Source organism: Bombus huntii, chromosome 5 (assembly GCF_024542735.1).
Source record: "Bombus huntii isolate Logan2020A chromosome 5, iyBomHunt1.1, whole genome shotgun sequence".
Taxonomy (NCBI): Eukaryota; Metazoa; Arthropoda; class Insecta; order Hymenoptera; family Apidae; genus Bombus; species Bombus huntii.
Genome location: NC_066242.1, coordinates 879,230 through 898,140, shown reverse-complemented (window position 1 = coordinate 898,140; position 18,911 = coordinate 879,230). Strand labels below are relative to the sequence as shown.

General features: G+C 38.2%; 1 protein-coding gene and 1 long non-coding RNA gene across 20 annotated transcripts in view; both read left to right on the top strand.

Annotated features, from left to right (window-relative positions):
- The window catches only part of LOC126865758 (CUGBP Elav-like family member 2), a 355,524-nt gene that overhangs the window by 83,361 nt on the left and 253,252 nt on the right, over nt 1-18,911 (top strand). The gene's annotated exons all lie outside the window — the stretch shown is intronic.
- On the top strand, nt 4,688-18,764 carry LOC126865762 (uncharacterized). 4 transcript variants are annotated; one of them, XR_007689660.1, is made up of 4 exons: nt 4,688-14,822; nt 15,170-15,394; nt 16,334-16,531; nt 16,652-18,764. It is a non-coding gene; the product is annotated as an uncharacterized LOC126865762 (long non-coding RNA). The 4 variants fall into 4 exon arrangements; XR_007689659.1 differs by having other exon boundaries at nt 4,688-15,394; nt 16,351-16,531; XR_007689658.1 differs by having other exon boundaries at nt 4,688-15,394.

Sequence of the window (18,911 nt, the reverse complement as noted above, 5' to 3'; positions counted from 1 at the left end):
TTTCTCAGTCACCCCTCAACAAGCATCTCGCCGTTGAAATATTCAGGGGTTGTAATGGCCTGGAACTCGCTGCCATTCTCTCCAATCCACCTGTCGTTCGAGCTGTGAGTTTGAGTGTTGTTTCGACCTTTGCTCTTTCTTCGATCGTTGTCGATCATCTATTTCGCGTTTGGAAATGTGACTATCTTTGAGGAAATTTGCAAGTAGCATATTCTTAATATATTTCTACATACATAATTTTTTAAGATTTAAAAATCGAAAAGCACGCTAATGTGAGTTATTTTTATAGGAAATTCGGATCTTATTTCTACCTTTGATACGCTGCTTCTATCGAAATTGTATAAATTGATATTCTGAAACTGTATCGAAAATGATATCTGTTATATATTTGCTATACCTATTTCTGAGAATATTCTGCTTTCTATCCATAGGATAAGCTTCCTAATTTACATTTTGGGTCACATTTACCTTTCCGTGGATAGGGTCCCCATCGAGAATAGAATAACTCTCTTTTTACGTTGCGACGTAGGATTCCTGTATTTGCTAAGAGAGATAAATTATACTAATTGTCGACCCAACTTAAATTCCAAATAGGACGGAAATAATATTGTTGGAGGAAACATCGTAAAAAAGACATTCAAATACATCTAGATTAAATTGTATCCTGTGAGAAACGAGCCACTACTCGGATTCTTTCGAGCAGTAGCGTATGTATAAACAATCTCTCCTATTAGTTTCGCTCAATTTCGAAATTATTTGGCGACAAGTTCGTTAGTCAACAGGAATATTGGTACGCACGGCAAGAAAATCCTGTTATAAATAGCTGCAGGGAGAATCGAACATGAACACGCGTCGATCGATCACGTTTTGCACATCGGTGTTTCACGTACCTAAAACAAACCTTCGCTTGGTTTAAGTTTCTTCTCGGCAATCTTTTCTTTTCTGTGGCGAAGTTTATACCGTTCAATCACCTGCAGCGCCTACAGCCACGACCTTTCATCGAAATTCTTCACTGAAAGTGCACAGAGAGAAAGAGAGAAAGAGAGAGAGAGAGAGAGGGGGGGGGATGGAAGACGAAAAAGAAGGTGCAGCGACTACCCAACTTCCGTACGTTTGCAGCGGAGCTTAATCTCGCCGAAAGGTCTCGAGCGAATGAAGAATTCCGCCTTTGAGAGCGATCTGAAAATTCTAGAGAACCTTCGCGATACGATAAGCATCTCGCGGCGATAAATTCATCGCGGGACCCATTTGCTTTTCTACGGTACGGTTCGAACCATGCTGGACTAAAGTCGAGACTATTTTTGCTCTTCCTTCACGAGGAAAATGAAATTATGTATTTTGGTAGCACTATTCGGTTGATTTTATCGAGTTGATGCGAAATGAACGGTGACGTAAAGAAGTCGTTCTCGAAGTCACACACATATAGAAATCAGTTATAGCGATCGGAAATTTCAGACTTTGTAGTTTCAAATTTATGTATATTCGTGTCCACTTAGATTTAATATACACAGTGTTCTCATTAATCAATCTCTTCAAACTTTCAAATTAGAAACTTACATAAAAAGTTTCTATCAACTCTTTAACTTCTGTTTTATGTAAAGAATTTTTTAAGATAACTCCTAATCGAAAGGCTGCGAGAAAAACTTTATAAAATTCATGAATCTTACTATACCTTGCTGATAAAAATTCTAATAAAAAGGTAAAAATTCCTCTTTAAAACTTCGTTCGTTCTTTCTTGAAAATCTATTATTTACGAACTTAATCGCTAGAAACTAGGATAATGTGAATATCCTGTATTCCGTATCAAACTTCTACAAATGGCAATATCTCTTTCCATTGTACCAGGAATTTCTTGCAAATTGCAAATATGTATCGTATTTTCTTTCTCGTACGTGAGACGACTACCATGGAAAATAAATCGTCGCGAAAAAATAGTCCATGTTACAGTTGACATTATTATGCATCACTTTGAAACGTAATTCGTGACACTGAATCATTCTTTGCGCGCCGATGTTGCGTTATGATTCGACGATTAAATATTTCAGGGATTTCAACGCAGGATGATTTTCATCCTCACGCGCCTCTGTCATCTTTGATGGATATTATCCGCGCTGAACTTTTTAACCAGAGGAATTTCAATCTTTTTGCTGTCAATTTTTCTCTCACGTTATTACTTTCCTGACCCCTTTCCCCCGTCCCCTCCATTACGTCGTATCTGTCTTTTCTGCAATTTGTATGCGCGTTTCTTCTACCACATTTTACTTTCGTTTCATATTATTACACGTCGGTGAAGAGACAAATGACAAAACATAAAAGATTAAATGGCAATCCTAAATAGTTCACCTGCACGGGGTTAATAACGCTATGTGACATAAAAAAGCGAAAACTTTCGTATACTCTGTGTCTATAAGAAGAGCCATAATTTCGTGTAACATCGGAATACTGATTTCCAACGTCCGATTTGATCGTTCTTTTGTTTTTGAAAAGAAACTTCTAGACCTTTTTGGTATAAAATGTATTGAATTTGCGACGTTGCGATTATACGAAGACACATCGATGATATTATTTAAAATTTATTACGTCATTCGTTCCATGAATCTTTGCATGAATCAAATATCATGTATTTCAGAAACGTTTTTTTTCTGTTTCATGCTAAATGTATTTAATCCGATTACCCTCCAAGTTATAAGAAACAGAGTCGTATTTGGTTGTCTCTAATATGACTTTTATCCATTTACGTTTCCTTTGATGTTGATTTTCATTTTTTCTTTGCTCCTCCTCTTTAGTTGCTAATTCTTTGTACATACATTAATTCGCAATAGGTTTGTTATGCATCGTTTTTTCTTTGACGATGTTTTTTGCATATGAAATGAAACTATCGTAATATCTAACGTAGACAAGGATATGCATAGACGGTAATCCGTCTCCTCGACCAGAATTTCCGACATATTAATATCGTAAATGAGTCGAAATCCTCGTAATTTCGACTTTCTTAAAAGCGATCAAAAATATAACGGAGGAAAGAAGAGGAGAGAAAGAATTTAGTTCAATTAATAAGTAACCACTAAAATTCTAAAGTTTCATCCCTTCGAATTCGGTGAATCGATCACTGCAAGTGCTTTGACACGCTTGACATCGTTGGGAAAGAGATAGGTTAGTTTCTATGATAAATAGACGCGAAGCGACATTAATCCAAAACCCAGGGAGAGCGGTTTCTAGGTGACAATGATAGAACTGCCAACCCGAGCTACCTCTTCCTACTGCAGCCTAGAGACATAAGCTCTTAAAATATGGCACGATCATTAAACTATTTTCTGACGGAATCGATTTACGATTATGTATTGCCACGTTGCTTACTAAGCGCCAGAATCGCTGCCCCCTCGTTTTTCTTTCAAGACCTTCGTCTTTCGAAAGAATCGCGTCCGTGTAAAAAGAAGAATGTGTTTTGATGTTTATAGGGCGGTAGAAATTACATTGTCGAAATTAATGTAGGGTATTAGTGTTAAAATTTTTGGAGGGTACTCGTGGTTCTTACGTTGGTTTTTGCATGGAAACTGGGTCACGTAGCCTATTACAATATTTCACGGAGGAACATTCCGAGGATGGAGTTCTGTTTTACTCTGACTGATATAAATTTGGAGAACAAAATGGAATTTTCTCTGTTTTGTTGTACATATATAGCAAGATTCTTATTTAATGCAAGCAATTAATATTGCTTTGTGGTAATTCGTCGTAACAAATGACGTACATTTTGCTAACGTTAGATTACTTATTACTGTAGATTGTTCTACTATCTTCCTTGATTATCAAAGTATTAATTTCAGATACTTGTTCAAATAATAGAATGCTAGAATAGCGATTGTTTAGATAATGAAAAGACTAAGTAGTTTTAATAACAATTACGTTGCGCGTGTGTAATTCTTTTATAATATAAATAGACAACGTGTAATTTTGCGGAGAATTCAATATCTCGAAAGGTTGTTGTAGCAGCGAATTAAATAATTGGTAGGATTAGCACACATTAATTCTAATTGCTAATTTTTATAATAGCTATTATTCGTATTTCTTTGTAGAATTCCTTCCGGGGTTCTCTTAATTTTCAAGTAACACACGTTTTATACGATTCATTGTTTTCCGTAAACAATAGCAGTAGAGAACGTAGAACTCAAGATAAATGCTTCAAATATCCGTTGAAATGCTTGTGTAAATTGGTTTTTTACTCTCTTAAATGCAATTGGATAAAAATCACCGGAGAGAACAATAATAGAACTGTACGATTAAATCGAAAATGAATCAGAGAGTTAAAAAAAGAGGAAGATCTGTGGGACAAGGATATTTGATACATTGCCTTGCACGAACCGTATAATAGTAATACATCCGTACATTGATATTAAATTCCTTTCTGAACGAAGATATCAACGATTATTAAACGTGAAAAGAAAGAAGGGGTCGGTGACAGGAGGAGGTCCCAGTTGTTGGATGAGTGGTCACCCTCGGTCGCCCTTGCTGACGCAGCGTGAAGAGGCAACGACGATCAACGGTCGAATGGAATTAAAGCAACGAAAGTATGATTGGACAGTGGCCAGCTGGCCGTATAATTGAGCATCGTCTCCCCCCTCCCGGACATACATTGCTGTCTCGATCGACAAAGCGACACGCGCGACGCGCATAAATCAGAACAATTAGTTGCGCGCTCGTACTTCACAGTCCCGTGAAAATGTCGTGGCGCATTTACCGCGTGCGAACTTTACGCGTGTCTCCTACGAAATTCGTGTTTTATAAATTACCCATAAATTTCATTCTGACCGCCGCCCCTTTCCTTATCTTCCGATTCATCACGTTTCAGTCGATTTTTCGGTAATTATCTATGCACAGAAATTCTTTCGCGAGGACAACAATCGATAAAAACCAGATGACTTGGAGAGCTGCTATCTTTTAACAAATTCCGAGTCTATGGGAGCAATTGCTTAAGTCTGCGTTATCTTCATATGCATTACCATGTGTGTAGGTAATTGAATACGAAAAACGTATCGAATGATATTCTTTGCGATTAGTATAAAGTTGCGAAGGATTCCAAAGCAACATAATAAATTACGTTAGTAACAACTCAAGTTGTGACGTGAATTAGGAATGCAGCCAAAACGTCAGTAATTATTATGTTGTAACATAAATTGGATCGATTTAATTGGCTGTAAATTTATCCGCGTACGATATCCAGACGTTTTAGAGAATATGTAAAACAATCTCTGCGTGCATGTGGTTATTTATCAATTTTTTTAAACAGACGTTTTAATCGTGGTCCATTCTGATATTCCCGAATATCGCAATTAAATAAATGTCAAAGTATCTACTAAATAAATGCATGTCTAAAAAAATATCTACAGAAGCTCTTTCACGTGCAAAGTACTATAAAAGTAAAGGGAAATTAAAGAAAGACGCGAAAGGTGATTTTAATTAAGTTGTTTCCAACATGAATATGTATGGTGTATCTCTCGAATAACGGACCCATGCGTAAATTATAGCGGTTAAATAAACGCTACGCTTCTTAGTCTTGTTGGTTGACAGATGTTATATTTGCTAAACCGAGTACGATAATGATCTAAAATCAAGCAATAGGTTTTCAACGATACCTAAAACTGACATCGACGAAACGAAAGTAATCTCGGAGCGAATTCAGGGACAAAGGTATATGGCGATATAACCACGTGTCAAAATATATCCAATGGAATTGAAAAGTCCCTCGATCGGGTTCTGCGCGAGAACGTTACGCTCCAGGACGTTAAGTGACCTGTCGCGTAAATGCGGTAGACGATGAAACTGTTATTTGACGAGCTGTATCAACGTAAACCGCTGGGTCTCTGTCGCCCTCGTTTCCACTGGGAATCAGACGAGTTTGCTCAGTACATGCCGAATGCGCGTACGATGTTGATCGTTTGCCAGACTACTAGAAATTATCATCCCCCGAATATACCCGGTGCATAAACGATCGTCGACTGTACGTGCGTTTACCGATGTTACGCATCAGTGAAAATAGCTTTGGACAGATCGCTGTGTTTGCTACTCTTATTTAAACACGCAGCCCTTTTTTGGTTGATCACACTTCTTTTCTCCTCCATTTTCCAGCGTCTTCTCGTACTTCTTTCTTCTCATGCACGACACTTTAACCCTTCGATACCAAAACTTAATCTAACCGTGAAATTTTACATAGTACGTGTGACCTTTCGATCTAATTTCAATCTGTCGCGAATCAGTTGCTCTAAGTTTATCTACAGAAGTGTGAAGAGGAAAAGAAATGGTAGCAGATATACTAAAAACTACAAATATATCAAAAATAGACTTAAGAAGTCTTATCTTGTGAAATCTACCTTAAGAAATCTTTCACTTACTATCATAAGTACTATACTACTACAAACGCCAAAGATACACGAGTACTAAAATACGTCGTCTTTGAAAAGAAGAACCTCGAAGAAAAGTACCAAAAGAGATATATAACGCCATACAGCGTTAAGCCATATAGCGTCTATAACGCTATGAGAAGTAGACATACTCGTGTACCTATACGTATTTTTTAAATCTTATTTTACCTTCGTGTTACTATACTATTATATAATATTTCTCGAGAATAATTTTTTCATATCTTTCATTCTTCGCGAGATATTCGCGTATTCAGTCAAAACAAACATATTGTATATTAAATTATCCTCGCTGATTCTAAAGAAATAAACGAATAGCCACTCATATAATAGCCTAATAACCCAATATCGACGTTCGATTCGCTAAACACGAAACATCTCGTGATCTATGCATACAATGACCATCGACAGAAAAATGCTCGTATACCATGCACCAACCGAATCAGCATGAGCTATCAACGTGTTCGTACGTCCATGCCTGCGGTATCTATCGCTAGCGTTGGGATCAAGTGTATTGCAAGCAAGTTTGAATCTAATTGTAAAGTTTCGTATGTCTTGCGAATAAGTACTTTGAGAAAAAGGTGATTTTAATTGTAAGATTAGATGTAACAGGTTCGAATATTTTTAATAAAAGTAGCTCGATGAACGAGAGATGGATAAGTTACTTTATAAACGTACAGTGATGGACAAAAGGAAATCCGATATTAATACTTGTATGTATGTATGAATACCAGTAACCTCCGTGTTAGACATTTTTTATTACGTTATCGATAGTTATCTATATTGGAATATTATATCTATTCCTTGGTTCTTTATCTTTTAAATTTTTTTTTGTCCGTCACTATTTATAGGAAATGAAATATCATCTTTTACGAGATAATGGTCGAATCTGGTAATTGCAAACTTTTATACCGGCATTGACTTGGATTCGCGATTACCTATTGAACTTGATCCCATCGCTATCCATCGAACGTGGTCTAAGTTTAGTCGTCGTTCACGCGGTCATCCGTCACTCGAAATTGGCAGATCGCAGTCACGGTGCGATTCTCGTACGGTCAATTACGTAAACAGGTCCGACGTGGCAGAACGGCTCGGCGTCGCGACGGAAATATTTGGCCGGTAATAACGCATAGCGTGCTTCCTCGGGTGGTCACTCGCGTTTTCGGCTCCACCCGTTCTGCGCTGCAGCGATAACTTTCGCAATTACACGAATATGCACGGAGTGAAATGCCGCGCGTACCATGAGATTTTGAAATCTATCCAACCTCGCTACTACCGTTAAACGGATTGAAATAAGGGTGGTTTTGTACTTTCGCTCCGTATCTGACAATGAAATAATAAACGGTGGATGCGTCGAATTAGTCGTGAAATCGTGCATAATCTTTTCCTCTGTCCTTTAGAATTTATGAAATTCTCCTACTGGAAATTGTCGAATACTTCCGATACTCGTACGTTTTTATCGTTGCTATTTATAATCGTTTAATCCAACTTACTTTCACTCGGTCATCGTGCGAATTGAGTTTAAGCGCTTTTGATAATCGATAATTAAGCATATAGAAATAAATTAGCAATTGACAATCTCTGACGCGTTTACGCAATTTAAGCAACCAGCGGAAGATTGTCCACGGATTGAAGGAGATCGATAAGAGACTGTCGACATCTCGTGCAGCCCCAAAAGTCCCATAGTAATCATGTGGCGTGAGGCGTAGTCGTTAGAAGAGCTTTGTGGTATAAGCGAAAGCCGGTGGAGGTTCTGAAATTAGGGGGCAATTCCCCCAGTGCTTTCGGTTCAACTTCCACTGGGAGGTACCTGGTTCTCTCTGCCCCAGAACCAACCAACAACCACCAGCCGGCATGCACGCGCCGTCCGAAAGTACCGGCTTCGAGACAGTCGTATCTATGCGAATCGAATGCTAACGAGCGCAAAATTGCGACCACGCTCCACGCTCGACCCTGTGACAGAAATTTTAAACGCCACGTGGGATAACCAGGCTTACGCGTGGTCGGAAATTACGGCGAACTCGCTGTATGGACGAAATAAGCTTTGCATTGTAATCGTTATTGGCGATCGTTCCCGTTGTTTGAAGGGGATCAAGTAAATAAGTTATTGGTACAGGTTTTTAGGAAATATCGGTGTAATTTTAGGTTCGCGACAGCATAGAAAGAAAGTTATTGCAAAATTCCATCAATCCCAATTTCAGTGATTTTATGATTAAACTCGCGAATAACTCGCGAGCGGAAGTTGCTCGAAATTAAATTAGATTTTGTCAAATTATACATTTAAAACACTTTTTACTTCTGATTTCTCTCTTGAGATCATCCAGCAAGAGATTTTATGATAGGTATTACATATCGTTCGTACGCGATAAGAGTGACACATTGCCATGATCTAAATAGATGTGACATAAAGCTATCCAGGAATTCTAGTTTATGACGTTATTCGACGATAAACTGATTTAAGGCGTCATGTCGCGTCGAGGCTTTCGTGATCACACTAAAAAATAATTTACGTAAATATTTACATCACGTATTGGACTTTAAAATCATAATTCGTTTATTCGCTCGCTTTTACACGTGATAATTACAGAACAATATACAACAACGTAATTATTTTCTAACTTCAGTTTCTAAGTTAATGAAGTATTTTTCGTCCGTTTCAGCGTTCAACCTCTACAAATCTAAGATCCTTATTTTGTAGCACTGTATAATTTCATTGCTACGTTGCAACAACATTCTCCTTCGAATCAGAGAGCCATGGCGATTAAGCGCACGTAGGACGCGATGACGGTGCAACGATAACGGCCGATCATTCCCTCATGGTTTTATGATTAATTCTTTATCGGTCTGTCTTTCCTTTGTCAGCTCGAAATCGTCGATTCCTCGTGACTAAAGTTTATTTTCCGTACTCTCATTGTCCTCTCCTGTCGTTACCACTGGTACGAGGGCGCACCGTATATTTCGCCGTGTGTTTTTGCATCCATTTAGATGGCAATCGTGGTCAGAGACATTTTATTGCGACCGATCACGAAGTTCAACCCTATGTTCTCTCCGGTTTTCCGCGTAATCCTCGCGTTTCCACCGTGTCCTCAAACGCGCACACGCAAAGCTGTATTAACGACTTCCTTCTACGATTCTCTCGTGGCAATGTTGGATAGGCAGGAATTGAAGAGCTTACTTCGAATCCATCTTAAATCCGACGAACGCGAATTCGAGAGGATCCTCTTGTTACTACGCACCTTTATTAAGAGTATTGCTCGAAGGAATAACGGTGCTTGTAGCATATTATCGACTCGAATAAAGAGAGAAACGAAAGGGATATTGTGCTGTTGATAAAATAATGGAGTGCTGAGACGATTAACATAATTATGATTTGTAATAATGTACGTATAATACAAAGAGACGAAACGAGTGGAAGCTATTATTTTCAAGAATGACTCGTTTAAAAAAGGACGAGTATCTTTCCTTTTCGCGTGCTTGCCTTACAAAAACTTATAAAGAAAGAGACGAAACGAGTGGAGGTTATTATTTTCAAGAATGATTCGTTTGAAAAAGACGAGTATCTTTCCTTTTCGTGTACTTGCCTTACGAAAACTTATAAAGAAAGTAAATTAACCGCATGTACATGCCAATGTGTAGCACCTAATTGGAAACTAACGATCGGCAGTTACTCTGGTACCACTAGCAATCTCTCTATACGCCGGTACACCCCTGAATGCGTAATCATTCAAGCGCATGTGATCCCACTGGTCCTGCTGGATTCTCGGTGCCCTGATAGGTGATTAAATTTAAATTTGTCTTAGCTGAACAAACCTCGATCTATCATACGCAGCGAGGACGAGTAATGAAAAATGAGTTTGTCATCCGAGATAACGGGTATTTAGGCTGTGTTGTATGAAATTCCAGTTTCGCTACTACAGTTTGTCGATCTAGCTTTTTCCTACGGACTTAAGATGGCGTTGAATCGCTTCTCTACGAACCGTGATTGAGTACCGGATCGAGAATATATTTTCGTAATCCTGAAACAGCGCTATTCCTCGATTGATAAACGATAATTTCATTTTTATTAACTTTTATGGAATCTTATCATCTATCTTATCGTAAATACGATTGTAAGGAGTTGCATAAAGATTGGGGACAGATCCATTAAAAGGGAAAAAATATCGTAGGTTCATTAGATTCGACCTTGATTCAGAGTAATTGGCAGATATTCGTTTGATCGTTGCTTTGCAAGATTCAACTATCTTATCACGAAGTAAGATAAAGAAAGACAAGATTGTTCGACAATGAACGCGATAACTATCGTAGGAGACAAATAGGGAAAATAATCTAATCGACGAATACAGTATCCTTGCAGCCATAAGAGATTAATTAGTTATGTTTTCGACGGAATAAAGACAGATCCAAGTGCAATTTTCCTTGAACAGATTGTAATATCCCTATCGTGGAATAAAAGTCAATATCCTTTTGTGAAAATTCTGCTCATTTCTAAGGATTAGGAGAGAAATAAGTCGGGAAGAGTAAAGTACAGGAAACGACATTATTATATCGGTGATTCAAAAAATAAACAACTAAAAGCGACAACTATCCAGCGATACAACACGATAAGTTTGTCGAAATTCGCTCGTCACCTTCCAATTTCTTATCTTTTATCGATTATCCATTAAACCTACGGTTACAACCAATTGAAGGAGGTGGTCGATTTTATGGTTCCTCCCCTTTGGCCCATTACAATACGTCAGGAATTGAACAGGGCGATTCGCGCGTTGTGTCCTCGTAAAATTCCGAGCACATTTAGCTGGGCGAATAGCCTTCGTGGATAAAATCCACGAGAACGATGATCTGTTTGGCCGGTCGAAGGAGGGAAGAATGGAGTCTAGAGGGAACGAGGAAAAAATGTATAGGAATTATCGGCGTTGACGTACCAACGATTTTGCGCGGTCATTCAATAACTTCGCCTAGAGGCAACCTGCGTGATACATTTTCGGATGGAGCGGCATATGGCGTACCAACTGCTCTCTGTACGAGACGATAAGATAACGGTCGTGCATTCGTTCTTATCAAAGATGTCTATATTGAACCGTGAGATAAAGCACGGCTTTTTTCTGGGGTTCACGATGGGAACCTATCAATTTTTCTTTCGCTCCTGCGATGATGGGACAGCAAGCAAATGGAATTTTGTATTATTCGATGGAAAATGGGAACGTATCTCGAAAGGGCACTTCGGAAATTGTATTTTGTTTCGAATGTAAAAGCTGGAAAAGACGCTTTAACGTTAATATCGAAAGATAAAAGACCTTAACAATAAGATACAACGTCGAGCAGTCTGAAGTTCAAATAAAAAAGATGTCTTTTAGATAGATCGAACGCACGAAAGAATTTCGCAAGCGCCATTTTCGAACGTTGAAATAGACAGGCGAAAATACTCGCTCGACAGCCCGTCCTTTTGATTTCGCTGATTGAAATTCTGAGTATTGCGACCTGTATCGATTGAACGAACGACATTTTTGGCACGACTCACCGCAACTGTACTATTTTCATATTTAAGATCTTGGCTTTTCCACGAATCGTTTAATCATCATCTGCACGCTCTTCGTCGAATCTACATATAGATTGTATTTTAGGCTATAATCGAATGGAGGAAAAGGATTTTTATTACCGTACTTTTCTAACGCTCTTCTGATTCGAGTACCTTAAATATTGAACGAAGTAGATAATAACGTTCCGTTCGAGTTAAATATTCAACGTTCATAGAAATATTAAATATGAATAATTGGCATGTATGCGTGGGGCAACGATCTCACTTCGTCTTTTCTTTTAAAAGTCGTATCTTTTTCTTCTCTCTTTAGTTCCTCAATGTCAAAAAAAGGGGAAGTGGTGTAAATATTTGAACGTTCTCCTCCGTTCGTTCTCTTTACATTTTCTTCTTAGCTTCTCTGCGTCGCAAAAAGAAAGGAATTAGGTTAAATATTTGGAAGATAAAATTTATTTACATTCTATATCGTTAACGGAGGTTACATTATTAACTCTTTCCGCAAGGGCAAATCTGCACGACAAAATGACGAAGAAATAAAATAAGTTATCTGTTGAGAAAGTTACATTGCATTATAGAGGGTTGATACACCTGTACTTACACGTGTCTTTCAGAAAATCGTTTACAAAATCGTTTCAGAAACTCATCGTCAACTAAAATCTTGTAAAAAGGAAGATAAACAAAGGTGACACGAAACGTTATCTTTATTCAGCGATTCGTTTCGTAGGAGGCGGTATGAATAACAAGGCAGGGAAAATGTGGAGAATCGTGATCCCACGTGAGATCTCTGGTGGAAGCGTGTCCTGGTCGAGATGTAAAAATATTTCTTGATAACATTGTCGTGACGGAATTTTTCGCTCGATTGCGGTTCTCCGCTTCGCGATTTCGCGGCTCGTCGCTACGACAACGACGACAACGACAACGACAACGACGAACGGGAATACCATTACCGGCGAATAAAGAACCGAGGCTAGACGTTATAACAGCATCGCTGGAGCTGCGCCTCCGGTTCCTTCGAGGGCTCTCCCGGGAACTCTAACGATGTTGCGCAGCGAAAAAGAAATTCGAGCGGTTCCGGTGCTGATATACACGTATACGAAGAACCTTCGCAGAAATACCGAGCCAAATATGCTTTTAAGAACGCAGATGCTCTTGCATAGCGGGGATATTCTTAATGCCTTTGTAAACCCGTCTCTCCCGTTCACGTGTCCATTTTTATTCTTCACCCTTACCTTCTTTCTTTCGCTTTCTCGATCTTCCGCTGAGTTATCTCGTTCTTAGACGTTGGCACTCGTTGTCTCTGAAGAACTTCGCTACTTCGATCCTTTAGTTTAATAGACAAAATTTCCTTACTAAGATATATCTTCTTCGTTTGTGATTCGCTTTTACGTTATATATAATATAACATTAATTAGTATCATTATCAAACGTATACGAACGGAGAAATAGATTCAGCAAATTTGTTCAATCGATTACTCCGTAACTTCTTTGATTCTCAAGTGCGCTATGTGAAAACCATTCAATCTTAAATAGCTTAATGATATCTTCCTCGTGTTTTTTGTTCGTTTACATTTTGAAGCAATCGACGATGAAAGTAACGATAATTCGATAAGGTTGAAACGTTATTATGAAAAGTGATGTACGCGTCACCGGTGAACATGGTGAGAAGAACAGTTACGACACGGTTGACAACGTGGCAAGATAATCGAATAACCGGTGCACCGTAGCACCCTTGTTCTCGGTGCAACTGAGCTCACCTGTGTACGTGCCAGACTTTCTTCTAAAGAGCGAGACAGAGGGAAGGGAGGGGAGAGAGAGAGAGAGAGAGAGAGAAGTTTCATGGCAATTATCTGCCCGCGTCTTAACTCGCGGTATTACACTTTCAGCTCTAGCGACGCTGCTTTCCTCGAGGAGGCGGTCTTTTCCGGTATGCGCCAACTATGAGTTGCATCGCGATGCGAACACCAAGTAATTCATTCGTACAAATTTCGATTACGAGAGGGTGAAATGTTCGTAGTTGGTGTCAACACGAAAAGAACAATTTCGCTGCGATGTTTAATACACATGTTGTTCTAGGTTCCACTAGCTATGTAACGAGAAGTAAAAAATCAAATTGTAAGATATACGGTAGGCTACTTTCGAAATAAGAACATAATCCCCTTTAAAAATTTCTCCGTTATCGCGGAAGATATTCCCTCTTCTATAATTAGCCAGCCAATGCTCATTATTTCTCATGCATGACGCTTCGTTATTTTCGAACTAATTAAAATTCGCTGTTGTTGCGCGGCAAATTCTCCATTATCAGGAATACAGTTTCATTCGCATCGAACCCCGTTCCGGAATACGCGCGAGACGCGTAAGCGCGCGGCCGTAGTCCCGTTCGATTTTAATTTCCTGACTACTTTTTAACGACTATGTACAGAGTAAAAGAGTAAAAAAAAGAGTAGAACAAAAAGGGAATATACTCGCGAGGCGAAGATTACTGTTGATATATTCGATCGCTGGTTTATTGCATTTCTGTAAATTTGGTAAATAACTCAGTATTAATATTGCTCATAATAACTCAGTATTAAGCCTTATGGACCTTTTAACTCTTGAAAGGCGGTTGTACCAAACGACTTGGTAGGAATGAGAATGACACGTCACGGCGTGTCGTGCGTGCTGGAGTATCGCGCCGCTGGCTCATATTACGTTATATTACGATACTGATTATCAAAACGTTAGTCCCGACGTGTTTGAATGGAAATTTCCAGCGCCAGAGTTATCAATGATCAAACATCGATAAAAGTCGACTCGAGGTACGATGAGCTCGTCGTTCATACAGCAGAGAAACGACGAGTATAAATCTCCTTCGGACGTAGAAGGTTGCTTTTACGTAGGTGCGAATTATCGAATTGCCTATGAACATAAAACGAAAAATGGTGGAAAACGGAGCTTTTATCAGGGAGAAATTACAGGTTGTCTCACTTGACCATATAGTAGCTTCTAACTACTTTTGGAATGTGAAAGATTAGTAATATCAACTGTTTTCAAGCAATTATTCTAACGTTGCAAATTGCAAAAGATTTAAGTTTGATGCTTCGCGTGATTTTCATCCTTTTTCGCTTGACGGAAACAATATTTTCAAAAACATAATAATATCTTTTTAAACGAGTGTGGAGAGAAATTTTTCAGTATATCCTGCACCTAATGAAAATGAATATTCTTGTATCTTGATAATTTATAGTCCAATGCGACAAGATTCTGATCAATTTGGATAAAAGATGTTATTATTCATAATGGAAAGAGGATAATGAATATTCCCATTATAAGGATGGAAAGTTATAAAATTTATCGCAGAATGTGACAGTTTCAATCGTTGGGAAGATTGCATGTGAATTGCATTGTTCATTAATGTGCTCCAATTCAAGCGGAAACATACGGCGATGAATAGTCAGCATTCATTTCTGAGGTATACGTAATACGCTTTAAATTGTTACCGTTTCAGCATTTTTTCAGTCTATGAGAATATTATACTGTACGAATAAAAAAAACTTCGTAAATGCTTCGCGGTACTATTGTGCTATGTTCGGCATATTTCAAAAGGTTTATATGTAAAAGAAACGTATAGCCGTTCGCTCGTTCAATGTCTCCCATTAGAAATATCCATAATAGGGCAATTATTTTGTCAACTAATTCATATCATGCATGACTTTTCCCCTACACGAGGAAAGTATGTGACGTTCATTAGCGTTATTATTTTGTCCCATTACGAAACTGATTGACGCAGCAAAACTACGGACACACCAAAAAATAATAAATTAGATGGAGCGGCAAGTATCGAAATTTTAATAAATTCATTGGAAGGGGGTGAGGAGGTGGGGATTGGATGGGACACGTCGTATAGATTTCAAGTTGACAAGTGGTGCGCCGGTATCAATTTCTAATTAATTCCCCGCGGTACGTCATTAACGTAAATTAAACGTTTCGTTTGCCGTGCCGCTGACTCGCTCTTTATTGAAAGATCGTTAAATGCTCGATGAATTATCGTTCCGGAAATTTTGTCGGACGAGTGGGGTCTGTACCGACGAAAGTGCCGCCCTAAATCATTAATGGAATATTCGGTGACCACTGGCCGGTACGAGTAAATGGCAATTACTGCTTTACGCTTCGTGGCCTGGCTTCGAGTAATTTTACTCCCTGGAAATTGGACGTGATACGATCCAACTATGTATGTACACCAACTATGCCCGAACACATTCGCGAGGATTGCCCGCGAGTTTCCACTTTCCCCTCGTATCTTCTTGTTTTCTTTTTCCTTCGTTTTGCCTGTTTTTTTCTTTTTCCCTTCTCTTTTTTATCTTTCGTTTTTTCTTTTTCTTTCTTCTTTTTTTTTTTTTGGTCGTGACAGTTATTTCGAAAATTAAGGTGCATGGATGGTATCCTGGGTATAATGGCGTCGTTAAAATTTTATCGTCGCTTGTCTTTTACGGGGGAATCGGTTTAAGGCTACTGGGAATTAGAGAAGTGTACGAGGGGTGTTAATTAAAGCGGTGAAAGATGTAAGAGGAAATATTATGTCGTGATGTAATGCTTCACTTATGACGATGTAAGAATGTAATATACTATGAAATATATTATATTAATACTGTAATACTTATACTATAATATATTATTGAGAGCAAAACAATTCCTCTTGTATATTGATCAATAAAAATTTCTGTTTCAGGTAAGTAACCTGGAATTGTATTAAAATCATGAAATCAGCGAAATCATAGTGGTAAGTCAACTGAACATTTTAATTGCAAACAACACGATATCGAGCAACATATTTATGCAATAGAAATGTCAGTATATAATAGAGCAATTCGATAATAGACGTTTAAGAAATCTTATCAACTAATAGACGTTAAGTATATACATATAAGTTGAATGCATTATATGCCTGGTTATAAAATATATCTAAATTGAACGAGAAATTAAAAAGAGCAGAATACGTATCTCTGGAAGAAGATAACTTTACAGATTTTCTCGACGACTGTAACTAACTATAGAAAGTTCTGCGACTAAAAGTATATGTTACGACCTCTCAACCAGGTGACGATCAGTCATGTTGTAACTATTCGGTTGAGGTCGCAAACCCTGAACGATATTAACGTTCAAGGTGGAGGGAAATTAAAGGATTTCTGTATTTATAGATTTTATTTGAAGTGTTTAGTATAAACGTAAGAGTATGGAACGTAAGTAATAGAGTTTAAATATGCGACGAGTGCGTGATGAGTCTTTTTCTCTCGAAGCGCCTGGTGTTTATATTTTAAATGTCAGTGTAGAGGGTGTGTTGTCGTCAACGTTTCCTGTGAAGTAGGAGTCTGTGTCTGTTCAGTCCTGTGACTGTCGAACTGTCGTTGGCGTCTCGCATGTGGTGCGTTCTGTACCTACCTGGCCGAGGATGCGGAGCATAACGTCTAGTTAACGACATCGTCCTTGGTCTGTTGTCGAGTTCTCATCTGGTCGAAGTTGACACGTCGTTTGCTGTTGAGCGGATCCGTCGAGCGCTTAACACTAGATTTACGGGACCTGTCAATTTAACGGATTTCAAACTTCGAAATGAAATACCATTTTGCATCGTAAATTAATCATTTCATCCAAAGAATTTATACACACAATTATTTTATGTTTGGTTGTGTAACTAGTGCTTTCGAATTGATAATTAACAGACACATAATGGAGCACATAAAAGATTGCGCTGAAACCGAGGCGCATCGAGTTTTGAAAAAAGACATGACGTAGTTTTCTAGGAATTCTATATGCCCGGGGCGCATATGAAGCGAGATCATTGAAAGCTTCCGAAAGATTACAAACAGATAAATTTGCGCTGATATCCGAAATATGGAACAGGCTTGTTATAAGCCTTATGAAAATATCTCAATAGATGAATAATTATTTCCAACGAAAGCGCGATGCAGGTTTACGCAATATATGTCGAATAAGCCTCATAAATTTGGCATTAAGTTTTGGTTAGCAGTTGAGTCCAAACAAAATATATTTTGAATGGTATCCCTTATATGGGGAAAGATGAAACTCGATGCTCAAAATCGTTGGACGAGTTTGTAACATTAAAATTAGCCGAACCATATTTAAACGAGGCAGAAATATAACGACAGATAATTTCTTTACAAGCATCCCGCTATCTAAAAAATTACTTGCAGAAAAAACAGCCTTGGTAAAAAAAGGACAAAATGACTTTGTTTTTCTCACATTTATGTAAATCAGAAAACTGCACGCTTACTGTGTATAAAAGTAAACCTAACGTAAAAGTCCTCCCTCTAAACACCAAACATACAGGTGTACAAGTAGAAGACAATTGTAAACGTGTTCCAGAAATCATTACTTTTTATAATACAACAAAGTTTGGCGTGGATCGTTGTTGTGGTGTGTCGTTGACCAGGTGGCGCGCAAATATAGTGTGAAAGCAGGGAGTTTCCGATGGCCCCTTTAAGCTTTTTTCAATATTTTAGATTTGGCAGCGATAAACGCGTGGATATTATGTAAAGAGTACACCGGATCGAAAATATCCAGAAAGCAGTTTATATTTTGTTTAGCCGAGGAATTAGCTGGAGAAAACAAGAAGAACATTTACCAAAGATCAGATGCTTCATTTCTGTCAGCTTCAACGTCAGAAGTGCGAAGAAGTTGTGGGCAAGTGGGTTACTGCAAAAAGAAAATAGAAGCAATAATTGTTGTATATATTGCAAAAAGATCGTATGCGGAAAATGCACAAACAAAATTCAGTATATTTGTAAAAAATGTGCTCAATAAATATGATTACCCTATACCGTTAATATTACTGTTATCATTTCCGTGATAATTTAAAAAAAAACTTTTTACTTATTAATAATTTATTTAAACGTGAAGCCTAATATTGTTCAATTCAGACTTAATTTGAATAAATCGATTTTTTAAAGAAAATGCGTGTTTTCGTTTACCCG